This window comes from Thamnophis elegans, chromosome 4, assembly GCF_009769535.1.
Source record: "Thamnophis elegans isolate rThaEle1 chromosome 4, rThaEle1.pri, whole genome shotgun sequence".
NCBI lineage: Eukaryota > Metazoa > Chordata > Lepidosauria > Squamata > Colubridae > Thamnophis > Thamnophis elegans.
In genome coordinates this window covers 18,959,199-18,976,243 of record NC_045544.1, presented here as the reverse complement: position 1 = coordinate 18,976,243, position 17,045 = coordinate 18,959,199, and positions in this window count along the sequence as shown.

Genomic DNA, 17,045 nt, shown 5'->3' with positions numbered 1-17,045 from the left:
CACATCCAACCCATGGGCCGGGAGTTTGACCACACTGTACTAAACCATGTGTACATCTCATTAGATTCAATTGGATACTTTAACATCCATATTCCAAAAATATATTTTTCTCATATGCAATTTAGTCACATTTTTATAAAATTGCCAGGTTTTTTCATAATATAAATCTCCAGAAGGTGAAGGAAAGAAGCTGTAGGCTTAACCATTTCTGTTCTGAATGAAATAGCTGTCTCACGATATTTAAAAAACTTGATTCATTACTTTTGACCTGAAGGAGGTTATGTGTCTCTGAATGTACGTATGTAACAATATAACAGACTGTAACATATCAAAAATTGTGCAGTATCAGTGCTATGATCAAGTCTAATGTGTTTTATTTTTAAAGCAGCATCCTGTTTACGTACAGAGATGGAAATAACCCATTGTTGAGGATTGGTTGATGAGGTTGACAGATTTTGATGAAATGGTTTTAAAGTGGCTCTTTAATTAAAGACATTAGCTACATTTTTGAGGGGCTTTTTGAGTAAAATGGGGAAAATGAAGGTGATTTATACTTTTGCTGATTAGAGGGAAATAAATTATAGACGGAAGAGTAATATGTAACTTTAGGGAGGGTTGAAGCAACTTATAACGGATGTGAATATATCAGAAATCACAATCTTTTTTCTTTTTTTCTTTTTTGTAATGTTTTTTGCAACTTATTTCTTGCACTGTTTGTGTTTTCTTTGATTTCTTTTTCTCCTCCTTACTTTATATTAGTTTGTATTAGTGTTTATCTTCTTGTTTAAAGGTTTCCATAAAAATTATATATTTTGTTTTACATATTACACATGTAAAGCATTAGCCCTTAAAATGGTTGCTGTTTTAAAATACACTATACTATACCAGGATATGCATAGAGAAATGCCAAGTGCCACTTTTCTGTTTTAAATAATTTTACTTAAAGGTACTATTAGCATCCTTGAGTTTAAAAATATAGGTTCTCATTTTGTGCACTGTATAGATAACAGCCAACTTAATTTGGGAGTAGAAGATTGAAACAAAGGAAATATTATATTTATTAAAATTATACATCCACATCTGGAACTATTGTTCTAATAAAAATCCTCCCCCCACCTTCAGGCTTGAAAAATATTGGGAGATTTAATTATGGATTTGATAAGTTTGTAATTTTTTTTTTCTTATATGATGGAGTAAACTGAGGAAAATAACATAGTTTTGTAAAAAAAATGGCAAACTCACAGATAACAAAATATTGAAGCAAATTAGTCCGAAGAGTTACTACTACAATCATCCTATACTGGCAGACTGGTAGGTAACCAAAGATTTATTATGACTCATCCATAGTGTGAACTATAATTCCCTAATTTGCTGAGTGACATTGACTCAGGTCCATCTGTGACAGTGTATCTCTGAAGATGTATCTTAAGCATCTAGATCGTTATCCACCAGTCTACTTGCAGCAGGTGGTTAAGGCACCAGGCTATAAAGTAGGGGATTGTGAGTTCGAGTCTCACAATAGCCACAAAGAGAGTTGGGTGATTTGAGGCCAGTCATTCTCTCTCAGCCCAAGCTACCCCATAGGGTGACTGTTGTAGGGAAAATAGGAGGAGGAAGGTATGTTGGATATGTTTTCTGCCTAGAGTTATTTGTAAAAATAATAAAAGTGAGATACTAACTAACTAACTGAACAAAGCTTGCCATTTCCTTAAATTTGATTTCTCTTCTTTTATGCCTTGAAGTCTAAAAGTCTCTTCTTTGTATTGTGGGAAGTTATCATCCAGCCCTCTCCAAGAAAAATGAAATATCCTAGGAAATATTGAAAAGGCAGATATTTCTCTGGATGTGAAAAGAAAGAAACATGTTTTAAAAGACAGAATAGCTCCCTGTAGCTTCCTGCCCATCCCCACTGTTAATGGGCCATTAAGAAGGCCAAGCTAGTCCACTTTACATAATAAGACTTCACCAGCAGCTACAGGAAAGCATGATAATATTGGCCCTTACTCAACTGAGAACTCATCCATACCTGGATTCAAAACACAGCCTAGAGTGTAGCCCCTGCATGGCCCCATGGGAGTCTGACAACCAATCAGAATACATTTCTTACACAGGAACAGGGAAACAGAGAGGGGGGACTAAACAGGTTATAAAAAGCCTAGCAAGCCCCTCCTTCAGCCCTTCTCTTCTTCTCCACCAACATTGAAGCACGTGATCACCTTTTCTGTTCAGGCTCAAGCCATGTGGCCCTGTCCAACAATAAACCATCTTTCCAAGCAGCCTCCATGTCTCCAGTGTCTTCTTTCCCCACTTGGAGCCAAACCCAGAAGGACATTTCTTTCATCAGTATATGGCACCATTTGATGGGTTTCTCTTGATCACATCTTGAGAATTTTGTGAGATCTATCATAGGTCATCCCCATTGTCATTCACATCATTTCATTACATCATGTTACCAGACCCAGTTCCTGGCTGGTTAGCTGAATGCAGCCACGAAAAATGTCTTCTTTAATGCGATGATGGAGTCGACTGACAAGAAATCTGACAATAGATGGTCCAACAAATTCTTTTGGGAAGGAGAACCTGTTTTTATAATACCCCTCCCCCATTTTTGATATTGCCTTTAATTAATTGAAATATACCCCTTTTTACGGTGACATTCAGAATACCTGGCCTTTCCTTGCATATTGTTATGGTTAACTTGTCACTGTCCAGATGTTTCCATCACTCTATGCAAAGCTAAAAGAGAACATACCCCATCTAGTGGTGGACATGGATGGTACTCCTTCATGTGCATGTTGCAACACAACATGCAGAATACAGAATAACATAATTGGAAGAGACCTTGGAAGTCTTCCAGTGAGTCCACCCCCCCCCCCCTACTCAGATAGGAGACCTTATACCATTCCAGACAAATGGTTGTTCAATCTTGCCTTCAAAACCTCCACCCACAACTTTTGGAGGCAAGCAGTTCCATTGATTGTTATCATTGGCAGAAAATGTCTCCTAAATTCTGGGTTGAAGGTCTCCTTAATAAGTTTCTATCCATTACTTCTTGTCCTGATCTCAGGTGCTTTGGAAAATAACAAATTAACAGAGTTGGAAAGGACCTTATAGGTCATCTAGTCCAACCCACTGCTAAGCAGGAGACCCTACACCCTTTCTGACAAATGGGAGTCCAATCTCTTCTTGAAAATCTCAAGTGATGAAACTCCCACAACTTCTGAAGGCAAGCGTTCCATTGGTTGATTGTTCTCACTGTCAGAAAGTTCTTCCTTATTTCTAGGTTGAATCTTCCTTGATCAGTTTCCATCCATTATTCCTTTTCTGGCTTCAGCTGCTTTGGAGAACAGGTTGACTCCCTCCTCTCTGTGGCAGCCCCTCAAATATTGGAAGACTGCTATCCTGTCTCCCTTGGTCCTTCTCTTCACTAGACTAGCCATGCCCAGTTCCTGTAACAGTTCTTCATATGTTTTAGTCTCCAGTCCCCTAATCATCCTGGTTGCTCTTCTTTGCACTTTCTAGAGTCTCAAATTATTTTTTATAGTGTGGTGACCAAAACTGGATGCAATACTCTTGGTGTGGTCTTACTAAGGCTTTATAGAGTGGCATTAGTACCTCACTTGATCTTGATTGTATCCATCTGTTAATGAAATTTAGGATTGCATAGGCTTTTTTGGCTGCAGCTGTACATTGCTGGCTCATATTTAGCTGATTGTCCACTAAGACTCCAACATCCCTCTCCCAGTTTATTAAGCCTGGTTTCACCCAGTTTATATGTGTCCTTTTGATTTTTCTTACCTAAGTGTAGGACTTGGCTATAGGTTGACCCCTTCCCTGTGATAGCACTTCAAATATTGGAAGACTGCTATCATGTGACACCCCTCCCCCAATCTTTCTCTTTGTTAGACTAGATATGCCCTGTTCCTGCAATTATTCATCATATGTTTAGCCTCATTTTGAGATCCTTCTGGAGAGCATCTATCTATATGGTCGCCAAAATTCACCCTAACTTGTTCACACATCACCATGATTTTCTCCATTTTTTTTTTTGCTGCTTCATGCTGCTCAGTAAATAGTATTCGTTTGTTATGCATAGGAATTGTGTTGAAAGGAGGGAAAGAACCTCTACTCAAAAAAGCCAAACTGTAAACCACAGACCTAAAGCTATGCATTTGCAGATCTGTGAGATGGTAATTGAACAAAATCCATGCAAATTTTCCCAGTATTTCTCTGTTCCAAAATATTGTTTGTCCTAGCACACGTAGTGGGGTAGTCTATATACTACTCTCATTGGATGAGTGATTCTTCAAACTGCTTTTTGATTACAGTGGATGCTGCAATGGTCATAAGTGTGGGAAAACAGTCACAAGTTACTTTTTCAGTGCCGTTGTAACTTTGAGCGATCACTAAATGAATTGTTTTAAGTCAAGGACTACCTGTATATTGTGGAAACACATTTTTTTCTACATCTAATTCAGTGGTGGGTTTCAAAAATTTTTAGAACCTCTTCTGTAGGTGTGGCCCGGTTTGTGGGAGTGGCTTGCCGGCCATGTGACCAGGTGGGAGTGGCTTGCCAGTCATATGACCGAGTGGGAGTGGCTTGGCGCTTAGCAACCAAAATGTTGGCTCAGAAACTCTGGCATTTGAAGCACGCAAGTCTTAAAGTTGTCAAGTTACAAGACCCTTGCACCCCTAACCCTTTAGAAACCCCCCACCAGGGGTGTTCAAACTTGACAGCTTTAAGACTTGTGGACTTCAACTCCCAGAATTCCTCCTCCAGTCATGTTGGCTCAGGAACTCTGGCATTGAAGTGTGCAAGTCTTAAAGCTGTCAAGTTACAAGACCCTTGCACCCCTAACCCTTTAGAAAAAAAACCTGCAGAGGTGTTCAAACTTGACAGCTTTAAGATTTGTGGACTTCAGAATTCCTCCTCTTGCTCTTCATCTTGATGATGTGCGGACGGACGGGAGGAGGGAGTTGGAAACCGGTTCTAAACAGCACTGTAGATTTGTGGAACCTCTTGTATAGAAGAGGTTAGAACTGGCAGGAACTCACCCCTGGTCTAATTACACACATAGTCTCATGAACAAAACTAGGCCTTTCAATTCTCATCAGTTATTTTTCTGATCTCCTTTCTACAGAATGCCCTTAAATTTGACAAATCTCAAGTGCTCTTCATCCAACATCCTGCCCACCATTCTTTCTGAACAGTTTAACTCTTAATTGTATTGCCAGAGTTGAATTGATTGTTCCCTAATCTGGCTATTCTACTTTTTCCTGTCCCGACTTTCCACATCTCCATCCTATCTTTCCATCAACCATTGATTTCTCCATTTCCTACCTAGCCATTCCCATCCTTCTTCACCCCCTCCCCCGCATTTACTGATACTATTACATTTAGTTGTTTATTAGGTTCTGTCCACTTAGAAGTTCAAAAGCATATAAATGCAAGTAGATAAATAGGCAACGCTTTGGTGGGAAGGTAATATTTCTTACGTATCACTATATAGTCAAGCTGGCCACATGACCATGGAAATATCTTCGGACAATGCTAAAAAACCCCAGAGAAGAGCACTACCAAAATTGAGCATGACTGGACAAGGAAAATTTACCTTTATCTTTTTTATTAGCAGTACCTTTGTGCTCAAAAGCCTTTGGGAAAGAAGGAGATATGGTAAGGGTGAATGCCTTCTTTGTATTCCATTACACTCCAAAACACAATAATGCAGGATGTGCTCCAGGGGTAGGTTCCGGCAGTTGCTACTGCTGGTTTGCTTGTGGGTGCGCCACGCATGCAAGTGCAGTGCAATAAAAATTGCTCTGCACATGCGCAGAAGCCAAAACAAGATGGCGGTGTTTACAGCGCCGCCTGGAAGAACTGGTTCGGGGGTGTTGTAGCCCTGGGTCCCTGCCGATTCCAGTGACCCAGACCGCCAAACTACTACCGGTTCGGCCAAACTGGTCTGAACCAGTAGGAACCTACCATTAGTGTGCCACTGCTTATAATATGTGCCTTCAGTGCCTGTAGCTACCTTTCGCTCTTCTCTGGCAAAAAATATTGTTATCATTACTGTGGTTGCCTTTTGCTTTTCTGTATCATCTATATTTTCCCTAACCCTAAATGATAGCCTTTCATCACAGCAGGAACCCCTTTCCTTAAAGTCTTCCCAAGAGTTCTTTATTAAATTAGAGCCAAACCAATTTATGTGAGCATAAAGAGATGAAAAATGGATTCGTAGTGGCAGGGGGTCCAGGCTGCCAAAATGAGCAAGCTTGCTTGTCCCTTCACACAACAGCTGTTTGTTCCAATTTGGCCTTCAGAAGAAATGCAGACCCTCCCAGTTGGCTATGGATGGATGTAGACTTATGTCAGATTATTCTCAGCACCCAAAAGGTTCAGTTTTTCTTTGTGCAAGAGATGAAAACATTAATTAAGTCCATAATATGGTAAACAAAATATGGGAACGCTACCAGCTGCCCTGCAAATTTCTTCCTCCTTTATTTTCATTTCACCACAGACACTTCAAAAGACACTGAACCAAAGCATGTGACATCTACTCACACACATCTTGCAAGAAAACCTACAATTGACCAATTGAAAATATTGGGAGGATAACAGTGTCCTATCAGCTTCCCTGCCATAGTCGTTGAATTTCAATTTTTAAGTCCTGGTATTTTGCAATTTTTTCATGTTCCTTCTCAGCTACCCTGCTATCACCTGGTATTGCGATGTCTATGATTGTGACCTTATTTTTCTCAACCAGTGTGATGTCTGGTGTATTATGCGCCAGTATTTTGTCTGTTTGTATGCGAAAATCCCACAAGATCTTGACATCTGATTTTCGGTTACTTTTTCAGGCTGATGTTCCCACCAGTTTGTTGCTGTTTTAATATTATAATTTTTGCACAAATTCCAATGGAACATTTGTGCTACTGAATTGTGCCATAATTTATAATCAGTCTGGGCAATTTTTTTACAGCAGCTGAGTATGTGATCAACAGTTTCATCAGCTTCTTTGCAAAGTCTGCATTTGGCATCATCAGAGGATTTTTTCGATTTTGGCCTTAATGGCATTTGTGCGGATAGCTTGTTCTTGCGCAGCCAGGATTAGTGACTCTGTTTCTTTCTTTAATGTACCTGTTGTTAACCATAACCAAGTTTGTTCACTGTCCACCAGGGGTGGGTTCCTCCCAGATTGCCCCGGTTCGCGCACTCCGGTTGGTCGGTGAACCCAGAAGTAATTAACATCCGGGAACGCCGGTACCACTCCTGGCCCCTGTCGCTGTAAAGCACCCTTGCCAACAAGGCAGTGCGACCCGCTTGGCATTGTAGAAACAGCAAAAGAAGGAACAGGAGAGGAGTTCCAAGCGGGGCTTTTCAAACAGCCCGAACTCCTCTCCTGTCCCTTCTTTTGCTGTTTGAACAAGCTGTGCGGGTTGTGCTCCCTTTTCTTTCACAGCCAGCTCATTTCCAATTGGGGGAGGGGGGAAGAATTGATTTTTTCCATCCCTCTCCATGGATCCCACCGCAATTAGAAACGAGCTGGCTATGAAAGACAAGGAAGCATAACCTGATCAAGTGGTCGACTGTCTTGTCTTTCTCATTACAGAGGCGACATTTGCTGTTGGTGGTAATTTTTGCCTTCATGCAGTTTGTGGCTAAGGCTTGTTCTTGAGCTGCCAAAATAAAGCCTTCTGTTCTTTTTTTCAATGCTCCTGATCTTAACCAGTTCCAAGTTAGCTTTTGGTCAGCTTTGCTTTCAATACTTTTCAAGTATTGGCTGTGCATAGCTTTGCTTTTCCACTTTTCAGCTCACTTCTCAATTACTTCTTTCTTATATTCAGCTTTTGACTTAGTTGTCTTCCTTTATTTACTTCCTTAATCATTGGTTCTTCACTTTTCTGGATGTAATCTTTCAAGCTGTGTATTTCTTCTTCCACAGTCTGCTTTACTTGTAGGAGTCCTGGACCACCCTCTGCTCTTGGTAGATATAATCGGTCAACATCACTTTTAGGTTGCAAAGCATGATTCATTGTCATAAACTTCCTTGCTTTTCTGTCCAAATTGTCCAACTCCATCTAGGTCCAGTCAATTATTCCTACAGAATATTGAATTACAGGTATAGCCCAGGTATTTATGGCTTTTATGATGTTTCCTCCACTCTGTTTAGACTTTAATATCTTGTGAATTCGTTGAATGTACTTGGCTGTTAATTCCTTGACTTTATTATGCATTAAGTCAGAAGCCTCTAAAATCCCCTGTTGTTGTTGTTGTTGTTTTTCCACACAATCAGCCAGATGTTCACGCTGGCTTTGGCATTTTTATTCAGCCCTATTCTATTAAGTCTTTCCCAAGGACCCCAGAATAAAATGTTGATATTTGGTGGTGTTAGAGTTATTGTCGCAGGATGTAAGTTCTTCTGAGTAAAGCTGCCTTTTGCAATTGACTGATGTTGAATTTGTCAATGCCGATGGGGTTCAAGTGATTCTCCAGTTTTGGGATTGCACCCAAGGTGCCTTTTACTATTGATACTACTTTTGCAGATCTTTGTATTTTGTTACCTTCTCCAGTTCTTTCTTTTCTGTTTCTGCTGTCTCCAGTACTGCCATGTCCATTATTATTATTCTTGATGGATCATTCTAGTATTCTTCATTTTTTCCCCAAATTCCTTCATATGTTACCACTGCTTGAAACAAATGTTCAAAGATGTCATCAGCATTTGTTGCAGCTAAAATTTGCTAAAATATGTTTAATCTCCAGGTCTTTAATAATCTTAGTTACTCTAAGATAACCTTTAGTAAGACCACACCTGAAATATTGTATCCAGTTTTGCTTACCACATGACAAAAAAGATGTTGAGACTTTGGAAAAAGTGCAGACAAGAGCAACTAAGATGATTAAAGGCCTGGAAACTAAAAGAAGGGTTCACCGATAAATGCGCGCTCAACAAATGCGCGCTGATGAAACCGCACTGACAAAACCACGCCCACCATCAACAAACAACATAATGGGACGCAAAAACAACATTATAACCCTAACCCTTTATAACGTTATTTTCGCATCCCACTATGTTTGTTTGTTGATGGCAGGCTTGGTTTTGTCGGCGCGGTTCATCGGCGTGCATTTGTTGGCGCGCATTTGACGGGTCACCAAAAGAAGATTGGTTGCAGGAATTTGTATGGCTACTCTAGAGAAAAGAAGGACTAGGGGTGACATGATAGCTGTTATTCCAGTATTTGAGGGGCTGCTACGAAGGAGAGGGGGTCAACTTATTTTTCAGAGCACGAGAAAGCAAGACAAGAAACAATGGAGGAAAACTAGAGAGAAGCAATCTGGAATTAAGGAGAACCTACCTAATTATGAGAACAATTAACTTTCAGCAATTGTGGAGGCTTTTAAGAAGGGACTGGACAGCTACTTGCCTGAAATAGTGAAGGGTCTCCTGCTTGAGCAGGTGGTGAGACTAGAAGACCTCCAAGGGCCCTTCCAGCTCTATTCTGATTGGTAGATGGAGGGATGGATTGCCTTAAACATTTTGAACAGAATTACTCTTCAGGAGCTGGAGAGGTAAAGAAGATCGCAAGGATGTAAAGGATAAATTCATTTGCAGAATCACAATCCAGAGGAGAGGAGAGGAGAGGAAAGGAAAGGAAAGGAAGCATAGCAGGCATATGGAAGTTCCTGACAGCTAAGAATGGATTCCCATCTGAAATCAATAATAGCACTTTGGGCGAAAAATCTGTTGTAAAGTTGACAGTCCTGAAGTACTAAAACAATTCTTCAACTGTGGAGTCCTTGCAGTCAATTAGCTCCAGACCAAACGACAGAGGGATCTGGAATCTCTCCCATAGCAGTGTCTGCGCATCAGAATAGCTCATTATTCTGACAATGTTAATTCATTAATCATTGCCGATACTTTTATTGTGCCTTCTTTGAAGCTCTCTGCATGTTTTCTTTCCCTTTTCAGATGAAATGTGGTCAATTATAGCAAGGCATAGTATGTCACAGCTAAGACTCTGTCCCACGTTAAATTTATTTCTACTACCAATTCACTAGCATTTCCCGATGCTTCTGCAAGGAACCCTACATCTATTGGTCTTACTCGGCCAAAATGCAGTTCCTGGAATACTGTACAACATGGCCTTTACCACATTGTGAAGCAAGTTCGGTTCCATGGTATTTAAAGCTTTGTGTGATTTTTCAGCATGTCGCAGAAGCAGGCACTTAAAATCTGTGATTTCACATATGCAAAAAACCTACCACTTGTAATTTGCAGATTGATCGGAAACAGGACTGAAAACTGATGTGGTTCATCTGTCCATACACTTTCAGGCATTATTCCAAGCTATTTCAGTTCTGAAAGAGCTCTGGAGTGAAATCCTTTTGCCAAATTTGATTGTTGTCTAGACTGACTTTTCTTCTCTTCTTACTCCCATTCCTTTAACCACTTAGTGGCTTCTGTTGGAGAAGGCAATAGAATTCATATTTTCAAATTAAGTAGGTTGTTTTCCTTTTCATTCCCGGCTGCTTCTACAGTTAAAGTTGAAATAGTTTCTTGGCCTCTTTATTATTCGCACACTTAGAGATGCCTAAAGGAACATCAGGGAAGCTTGATTGTTCATCATTCTATCAAATGATACCAAGGAATACATCACAGATCCAGCTAAATACATGCTTGAAAGCAGATGTGGGATCCAGAGTTGGATGATGAACTCTCACACAAATGAGTGCCTTTTCTGTCCTTTGGGAGGAGTGCATGAGTGTAGTCCCTGAATTGACAATATTGCCTGAAGATGAACATCAAAAAAACTTTGACAAGCAAGCAAGGCAAAAATAAATAGGAGTATACCAAAAAATGATAATACTGAACTGATTTAAATCGTTGAATAATAATGTAAAATATTCTGTCATATGTGTTGTGGTCCAGCAGGAGCCATTGGAGCTGCCACCAGACTCCGACAGTGAGGGGCCCTATGAGTCGGCTCTGGAGGATGTGGAGGACCCTGGACAGGGTTCCGACTCCAAGCAGGGCACAGAGAGGCTGATTGGCGACCAGGAGGTGCCTGAGCCTTGGACCAGTGGGGAGGAGACAAGGGAGTGTGATTGTGACGTCATGCATTGGAGCAGTAGGGGGGAGCTAAGGGAGTTGTTCCTGGATGCCCGGCAACGAAGAGCTAATAGGCGGAAGGAACAGTTACAGGAGATAATTGCACTCAGCTGGTGATAGTTAGGCTCCTCTCAAGACTATAAAAGGAATGATTGTGCACACGCCCCTTTACAGGAGTCAACGTATTCACTAAAGCTGGAGAACTTTCGTGGCTAACTTGGCAGGCTGTATTGCTGCCAAGGTTAGTCTGTGTTGGCTTGCTGCCAACGTCTTGTCTGTACTGGCTTGCTGCCAACATCTTGTCTGTGCTGGATTGCTACCAAAGTCCTGTCTGTGTGATAATAAATCGTTGCAGTATCTTTGTCTCAGCGTGCTTTGGTGTAGGATGAGGGAGGTCAGAACACATATGTATGTATGTGCCAGGGGTGGGTTCCGGCAGGCACTACTGCTGGTTTGCTCATGGGCACGCATGCATGCACGCTTGATGCGCAGTGCAATAAAAATTGTTCTGTGCATGCACAGAAGCAAAAAAGCAAGATAGTGGTGCCTATGGCTCCACATGGAGAACCGGTTCAGGTGGCCTGGCAGGTCTGGGTCACTGCCGGTTCCAGAGCCCCAGGCCACCAAACTACTATGGGTTCAGCTGAACCGGGACGAACTGGTAGGAATTAACCACTGGTATATACTGTACATATATATATATACTCTGCCAGTGAAAACGGACTCTCAAGCTCCGTTTCGGCTGTGACAGCCTCCTGCAACGCTCCGCCAGTGAAAATAGAGCTAAGGAGGGCTGCATGCAGTCCTCCAAAGCTCCATTTTTGCTGGCAGAGGCACTGCGGGCTGGCCTTTTGCTGTTTCCAGGGAAGCCCCGCAAGCCAGATCTAAGCATCCCACGAGCAGATGTGCCTCCCCTCCTGGGCCTTGCGGTATTAAACTTGATGACCATCTTTGCTCCATCTCTGTTAGAATATAAATATCTTCATACTTCACAAACATCTCAAGTTTTTCATTAGGGGTGCCCAACCTTTATCAAGGCTCTGGGAGGAACAGGCACATATATTTTCTCAGAAGTATATTGCCACCATGGATTAATATGTATTTTATTTTTAAAAAATAAGATGAATGATTAAATATGAGTTCCATATGTAATTTGAAATAATACATACATTTTGATATGTGGGCCATTCGAAAACGAATGAAAAAGTAAAGTAGCAATAGCAATAGCAGTAGCAATATAGCAATAGCAGTTCGACTTATATACTGCTTCATAGGGCTTTTAGCCCTCTCTAAGCGGTTTACAGAGTCAGCATATCGCCCCCACAGTCTGGGTCCTCATTTCACCCACCTCGGAAGGATGGAAGGCTGAGTCAACCTCGAGCCGGTGAGATTTGAACCGCCAAACTGCAGATAGCAGTCAGCTGAAGTGGCCTGCAGTACTGCACTCTAACCACTGCGCCACCTCGCATATGCAAAACATATATCAATTCTGAAAAAAAGAGTTTTAAATTAGTAATATCTATTGTTATACATTCTATACATTCTATTCTAATTCTGACATAATTAGCATTAAACCGGAATGACCAATTGAAGAGAAAAACTGAAACTCACTTCAAGCTGCTTGTCTCATTTTCAGCAACCAAGAAGTAGATTCAAAGTATTGTAGAGGCAAATGCATTTAGTGTCTTCCTGTTTTCACCACCAGCTCACTGCTGTAGTGTTAGTTAGATTTTCTAAAATGTACAGTAAAAGAGACTACAGTCTTCAGCTCTCAGCCACAAAAACTACTTTGGGAAGAAACAAAAGTATTATGTATGTTAAACATGATGATCAAATTCTGTTAATAGATTTTGTTGTAGATAAGTATGATCCAGTGGTGGGATTCAATTTTTTTTTACTACCGGTTATGTGGGCATGGCATGGCTTGGTGGGCATGGCAGGGGAAGGATACTGTAAAATCTCCATTCCCACCCTACTCCAGGGGAAGTTTACTGCAAAATCCCAATTTCTTCCGATCATTTGGGACTTTGGAAGCAGAAAATAGATGGGGGCAGGGCCAGTCAATAGTGGTATTTACTGGTTCTCCAAACTACTTAAAATTTACGCTACCGGTTCTCCAGAACTGGTTAGCACCTGCTGAATACCACCTCTGGTGTGATCCTATTATTTACTTACTGCTATTTGAATGAGACATTCATAGTCAATTGATAATATATCCCTGGGGAATATGTGAACATTTTGATTTTGTGGAGCCAAAGATATTAAACTCTCTTGGATGCTCCCTTGCATCCAAAATTTAAAATTTTAAAATTTATGCAATGTACTTCAAAGGCTTCAATCCCCATCCGGATAACCTTTTCTCTTTTCAAAAGATTTCATTTCCAGAGTATGAGGCTTTTCACTACCCAACTCTTTTAATTTTACATTTGAAACAGAGTAGGGCTTGAGCCGATTATTTGGGCTATTAAAATTATCAAGATATCTATGCAGCAAACTAATAGGTTGTGTAGAGAATGTACCTTTTCTGGTTAATTGGTAAGTAGATACATCTCAGCCAATTCAGCTATTGACCAGTCCCTGAGATCAAAGGGAAACTCAGTTGCTTTTATTGCAACATTCACTGCTTGCAAATGGGAATTTTACATTTGCGAAAACAGCCATCACAGCTCGAGTAAACAAAACTGTGACTGCCTCCAATGTATCTGGCAGGGACAGCAACCTCTTGTGTTGCTGTAGATCAGGGGTGTTGAATTCATTGAAGGTCACATCAGGGTTGTGTTCGATCTGGAGGGGGGGCAGGTGGGTGTGGCCAGGATGGGCATGGCCAGCTCGACATCACTCGTGTCAAGAGCATCTGTGGAGCCTCAAGCACCCTCAACAGAGCTCCGTTTTCACTGGCAGAGGCACCATGGACCAGTGCTTCGCTGTTTCCAGAACAGCCCCGCAGATCAGATCTAAGCATTCCATGGCCCGGACCTTGAGTTTGACACCCCTGCTGAATATCTTCCTATATATTTCATGGAGTTCAAGAATGTTGGTTTCCATCAACGTCATATCGAAGGTCAGTTTGGCCTAGGGATTAAAGCGCTAGGCTAGAAACCAGGAGACTGTGAGTTCTAGCCCTGCTTTAAGCATTATATCTGGCTTGGTGACTTGGACCAGTCCTGTTCTCTTAGCCCACTCATTTCACAGGGTTGTTAGGGGGAAAATAGGAAGAGGAAGGAATGTTATTAAGTATGTTCACTGTTTGAAGTTATTTATAAAAATAATAAAAGCAGGATTTAAAAAAATCTTCAAAAAATCCCCTGGAAGTGCTTTGTAACTGTATCAGCTGGGATTACAAATCTCATAAACTGGTTGACATGGCAGTGTTCTTAGAGGACTGGCAACCCCAGGGAGATGTTCAGTCAACAGCATCTGTCCACCATCTTTCTTTGCAGCGGTTAATGACCTTGATATGCAAATTTACCAGAAAGACATTATTAAAGCATTGCAAGAGCCAGATCTGCTATGTCAATATTGAAATTGTCAGAATAAACTTCTAGCTGTGAATACATCTGGTTTCTTTTGAGCTATCTTCAATCCAAACGTTGTCAGCCAAAATATAGTCTAAATTATGAATTTGGCTTTGCGCATTTAAACTTTGAAGCATAATCCGTTTTTAAAAAAAATAAGTGAGGACTTTTTAGGACAGGATTAATTTTGCATGGGGTTATTACTTCTATATATATAAAACACTGGAATACCTTGCTGCCATGTTGGATGAATGCTCAGCTATATAATCTTAATATGGGAATTGATTGGTAGTTGACACTTCATGGTACATATCTCCATTGAAAAAGTTGTATTTGATTATACCACCTAATATACCCACATAAGAAATTTATCATATGGAAATTTTGCAATTATTTAGTTCAATAGTCATTCAAAATGGTATGTACTATGTAACTGATATTGTTGGCTCAAAAATGGATATGAAATCCCAGCATTTCATTAGGAAAAAATAGCAGAATCATACAGAGAAATTTCACTTAAAGAAAGGCCTGTCTTAATTTTTCTAAATGCAGAACTTTTGTAACATTTGGAAATTCAAACAAATTTTTTTTTAATACCAATTCGAAAAACTTAACTATAAGTTAAGTTAATAACTATATATGTGAGCTGGAGGCAATATATACTGTATACTTTGACTAAAAGTTGAGAAGAACAGTTTGTCTTAAATTACATTTTGCAAAATGCAAATGTTCCCCCAAACAACTTCAAATGTTCTGAGAGTTGGTCCCAAGATTCCAGAGAAGATTTATTATAGATTTGGATTCAATTCAATTTCACTTGCCAAAAAAATACCATATCAATAAATGAAGAAGAGATGTTAGCAGATCTGTGGCCAGAAATCTCATTAATACAACTGAAAAATTATATATATATATAAGTTCACAGAGATTATGAGCTTTTAAGTGAAAAAATATTGGAGATAGAGCAGCTTTAACACACCTTTGTGAGAGTGGATTTTCAGCACTTAACTACAGTCAAGAACAAATATTGAAATAGTTTGAGTATTAGTCAACACTAAGACTTTCTTTAACAATTTTTTCTTCATATATTGATGAAATATACTACCATATGTAAATCATTCACCCCTTTAAGATGTATGTCTTAAATTAATGTAAGGGAAAAATAAAGAATAATGTGTTTTCACTGCTACATTACTGTCACTTTCATCCTTTAAAAAAGAAACAGTTATATATTGATTTTGGTGGTTCATAATCTTGAAATTTTTAAGAAATGCTGAACTAAAGAACCCCCCTTTGTTCTGCCCAAGGACAAAGTCTGTCTGGATAGAAAAAAAATCCATTTATATCTTTTATTTATTTTGATTGGGGAGGTTTATTCTTAACTTAGAACCATTGAAAAATTACTTTATTGGGCGAAAATATGAATTAAGTAGCTGATGCAGGGGTGAAATCTACTTACCTTCACTACCGGTTCGCAAATGTGAGCGGGCGTGTTCACGCTCCGCTTTCAGACACCATCTCTGTGCATGTGCAGGACTTTCCGCGTATGCGCAGAATATCAAAAAAGGATGTGATGACATCTGGGTGGGTGGGCAGAGCCTGCTTCTGAGTGTGCCTGAATGGTAAGTAGAACAGTGAGAGGGGGGAATCTGCTGGTCCACATGATTTAGATTAGCTAGAAAGCAGGAAATCCTGCTTTCTAGCTAATATAAATTGAGCATCACAGCTGATTGTCAGAAATACCGGTTCAGCTGAACTGGTAGCATTTTTTTTACTGCCAGTTTGGGTGAACCGGTCCTAACTGGTAGTATTTCACCCCTGAGCTGATAGATAAGTAGTTTCCAGTATCTATATCCATTGATTATGTTGAGGCTGACATGAGCTGGAATCCAGCAGCATCTGAAGGTCTTAACTTTCCTAATTTTGTTTAATTGGATCAACTATAGTTAGGGATACAATGTGGTGCACTTACTTCTACCAATGTGATGTTCACAGCAATTCAATTTATTAGACACTGTGCTTAAGGCCACTTTTAATTCAGCAGTTGTGTCTGCTGAGTCTTTCCTGGATCATGTCATATGTTTGGTTTATTTCATTTTTTTAAGTAAGGCTCACTTTCTTCAAAAGTAGAATTATCTGACAGAATGCCAGAGGAAAATAACCTTTCGGTTCCCATCCAATGTTTTAATCCTTTCCATGAATTCATCTGTAATATAATGAATTCTCATTTCCTGTCTTTGGTCCCCTACTAGGAACCTAAGAATTGTCTCATCTACACCATTTGCAGTCAAGGCACCCTTGGCCTCTGAAAGTATATGAATGGAATTGTATTCCATAAACCAGGCAGCCAGAAAAATAAGTCAGTGGGGCCAATGGCTTGGGTCAACCGTCCCGAGTAATCTAGACATGAAACTTGATTGGA